The 4246-nt window shown below is 44.7% G+C and overlaps 1 pseudogene; it reads left to right on the top strand.

Annotated features, from left to right (window-relative positions):
- Positions 1-865: 865 nt before the first annotated feature.
- LOC144763475 (large ribosomal subunit protein uL1 pseudogene) lies at positions 866-1559 on the top strand (annotated as a pseudogene).
- Positions 1560-4246: the final 2687 nt, after the last annotated feature.

Raw genomic sequence — 4246 nt, 5'->3', positions numbered from 1 at the left:
CCCAGGGTCTCCAATCATCCAACGCAGCAGGGATAGGACAAATAACCCAAGGGAGGAAGGGTGGTGAATCAATAGGCCAAACCTCTGACTATCCTACCCCCACCTTAAGCTACAGCCTGTCCTCTAGCTGACTCTCTCTGGTAGACAAAATGGCTGTCCAGCATTCCGCCTTTTATAGGCTGACCCTCAGGAGTCCAGAAGGGACCAGAAGGTTCTGGAACGCCCTATTCTATTCTATGGGACAGGTTCTGGGTTTGGCAGTTGGGACAGTTGGTAGCCACCATTTTGTGACTCCAACTTTATTCCTGTCAGAAAAGGCCTCTAGGCCTGAGGTGAAAAATTATGAGGGGGGGAAAAGAACACCTATCCCCTTCACCAACACCTAGAAAAGCTAGTGGACACAAAAATTAGTAAAAGTATGGGGGGCAAAAAGGGGACAAAATAAATAATAAATTGGAGGGACTACGCAAAAAGCCAGACAGGTCTAACAGTCTCCATTTGTTATAAAAGTCACCAGATAAGGCCCTGTAAACGAGTATTGATACTTATTCAGGTTGCAAGGCCATAACAGTACAGTATGTTCAACTTCAAGGGTAACAGAGATAAGCTTGAGAAAAAGATCTCCGACAAAAAGCCCTCATAGGGTGCTCAACGAGGAGCAAGCCCTATGATGAAGCATGACACCCAAATGGGTGTGTGAAGGCCCCACTTCCCAAATTGGGAGACAGCCACACTCCACTACTGAGTAAGGGTGTTGACCAACCAAGCCTCCTTCTCTTCTTTCCCCACCCTAAAGGAACTGCATACTCCTTTGGTGCTAACAGTGATAAGCTGAATGCTAAAACAATATATATCCTGATTGTTCAGTTCATTCGCTGAGTCAAGATGAGTAGCAAAGTCTCCCGCGACACCCTGTACGAAGGGGTGAAAGAACTTCTGCAGAATTCTCAGCAGAAACCCCGCAAGTTCTTGGAAACTGTGGAGCTGCAGATTAGTCTGAAGAACTATGACCCTCAGAAGGACAAGCGTTTCTCAGGCACAGTCAGGCTCCAGTCCTGCCCCCGTCCCAAGTTCTCAGTTAGCGTCCTGGGAGGCCAGCAACATTGTGATGAGGCCAAGGCTGTTGACATGCCCCACATGGACATAGAAGCACTGAAGAAGCTCAATAAAAACAAGAAGATGGTCAAAAAACTGGCTAAGAAGTATGATGCCTTCTTGGCATCAGAGTCTCTGATTAAGCAGATACCCCGTATCCTGGGACCTGGTCTAAACAAAGCTGGAAAATTCCCTTCGCTCTTGACCCACAATGAAAACATGGTGGCCAAGGTTGATGAAGTGAAATCCACCATCAAGTTTCAAATGAAGAAGGTCCTCTGCCTCGCAGTTGCTGTTGGCCCTGTTAAAATGACAGAGGATGAGCTGGTGTACAACATCCATCTTGCCATTAACTTCTTGGTCTCACTGCTGAAAAAGAACTGGCAGAATGTGCGGGCTCTGTACATCAAGAGCACAATGGGGAAGCCCCAACGCCTGTATTAAGCCCTATATTGACAGAATACATTTTTTATATCCTGATTGTTCAACACATGTCACGGCACCAGGTTATCCTCAGGATCAGGTTGAAGCTCTATGGGGTCCACCGCTCGACAGCCCCAAGTCTGGATAGAATAAATCCTCTCGGACTAATGGGATGGTCAAGTGAGGGAAGGAAAAGGTAGGAACAGCAGGGAGGGATACCTAGGAGTAAACAATAGAGAGAAAACAGTTTACTGGGAGGTTCAACTCCTATCTATTCCTTTCTAATATGTGACAGTACAATCGCAAGATCTTTTCACTATATATGTATAACTTATATGTACCTGTAAAATAAAATAATGATGGCCGTAAATGGGGTGAGACCTGGGGGTAATCACAAGGTACCAGCATGAACCTATTATGAGGAAATATAGAGTCAGTCTCCACAGACAACACAAATAATCAGCGGCTACTCTCATTTAGGTTTATCAACATGTAGGATGAATATGTGCATACCTTCCATAGAATCATGCTTGTCCCCTACTAAACTCTGACAGTTTAGCCCTGGATACCCCCAACTGATCTCCCCTGCAAACGAAAAATAACACAGTGTCCAGGTTTAACTATACATCCAAAGAGTCATTAGACTGTTCTCTGTAGCAAAACACCAAAAGTGGAAACGTTCTATTCCATGAACTCCACAGTGAACTCCACAGTGCAGTCACAAGTACTTTTGGTAGCAAACCTAAACAACTTGCCAAGAAGGGGGTTGCCAACAATCAGTCTCAGGGTTTCTCTCACTATTGCTTCATAGCGAGTCTCAATGTTTCCCAGTAACAATGTGATGTAACCAATACAGTATGGTCAAATTATCCAGGCTGTAATCACTCTTGCAGTTCCCTCACAACGAGAGTGTGTGAGCATCAGAAAGTAAATTCAAGAACATAGGTTTTCTCCCGCATGAGACCAGGAGAAGAGTGTGTGACTCGCCAACGGCAGAAAACAGGAACACCCGTCTTTCCTCCCGCAAGAGACCACCAGGAATCGCGTGTGTCTCGTCAACGGGAGAAAGGAGGTGTGAATCCTGGGAAACTCCGGGGTCCAAACAAAGACAAGGAAACAATGAAGTAGGTGGCGCGCATCCGCACCCTTACCGTCCGGGTTCTCAAGATCACGGGAACGTCAGGAATAATCGGCGTCTTCGTCCGGGCGCCATCTTTAATTATACCGCTCCGCGGACAGCACGTCAGGGAGCGTTCCTGTGTCAGTGCGCTTGTTGATAGCGAGAAAGGAAAGACTGGAAGTGTAGCTTCCTGCCCGTTATGCACCGTGTCCCCAGTTCAGTGCTGTCCTGCCTGATGAGCCCTGACGACACGCTTCTTTTCAAAATGCAAACAGTGCACCACACTTCTTCGTTTAACTATTTAGGCAAATTCTCTCCCGTGAGAAGTGAAAACAACTCGTCCACTTCTGTCCCTTGCTTCGCTAGCATCATCTTAAATTCAACATACTCATCAGGTGTCTGAAATGCAATAAAATCCGGTGTACAATAGATAGTGCAGTTCATCTTGCATAAGATACAGGACTCGAGTCACATACTACAAACCGATGCATGTCTCTGAAGTTTCCAATTTGATCTTCTATTGGATTTGAGACTGGTGTTCTAATATGCTTATTCGAGACTCCTAAAACTTGGATAGTTTCTCCAGAGATGGGTAGGTTCAGAAGTTCTGCTGCTTTCACAGCAGAACGGGTAGCACCAGTGTCCACTAGGAATGTAATATCATTACCTTCCACCTTTCCGTCAACAAATGGACCTGACTGATCTACTGCCAAGGATGCGCCAAGTACGCATTCTTCCTCCCCCCTCAGGCACCGTCATTGAGATGAGTCTGAATCACTCTCATTGCACTGCAATCAATATTGCAGAACCATTTGCACAGTATGATTCTTACCAATTTGATCACCTCCGTGAAATCCAGTTTTCGCACTGTACTTCTGCACTTGAGCATTCACATTATTTGGCATGGGAGCTTGTGGCACATGTAACTGTGGAGTAACTATCTGCTGCTGCTGCTGATTTATGCCCACCTCATTCTGCATCTGTGGATCTGTTGAATAAAATCTTGATTTACCCCATTATTCTTTTTAGCAGATCTACATTTGTTCTTCTAATGTCCATGCTTTCCGCACACATGACAAGGAAATTTCTTCATAGCTTCCTCTCTGCTCATTTTACCTCTACCTCTACCGCCACTGGGTACCTGACCATTCTGATTATGGCCATTCATCTGGTAACCTATTTGAGTGTTATTGTTTTTTTCTTGTTGCTCTACTACCTTCACTTGCGCCCACATAATTTTCTCTTTCAACCGGTCATGTTTGGTATCAATCTCGTCACTACAATACTTTGCATACCATAGGATTTCATCAACTGTTTTGCTTTGCCAACAAATAAAATGCTGCTGTATCATATTGCTAAGCTCTGGTCTTAGTCCAAACACGAAACGGTACACAAAATGTCCCATATCTTTGTCTCCAATATTCTCAAACCCACTGTACTGTTTGTATACCTGCAACAACCTTTCATAATAGACATATACTGATTACTTTGATTCTTGGGTCGCCCTGTCAATCTTAACCCAATTGGTTTCCTTAGGTGAAATGTTTCCTTTCAAATAAGTGATCACCTGATTATACTTTTTCATTACTTATTCTGATGGTGCACCTG

Source organism: Lissotriton helveticus, chromosome 6 (genome assembly GCF_964261635.1).
Source record: "Lissotriton helveticus chromosome 6, aLisHel1.1, whole genome shotgun sequence".
Classification (NCBI taxonomy): Eukaryota; Metazoa; Chordata; class Amphibia; order Caudata; family Salamandridae; genus Lissotriton; species Lissotriton helveticus.
This window is presented reverse-complemented; position numbering and strand designations above follow the sequence as displayed.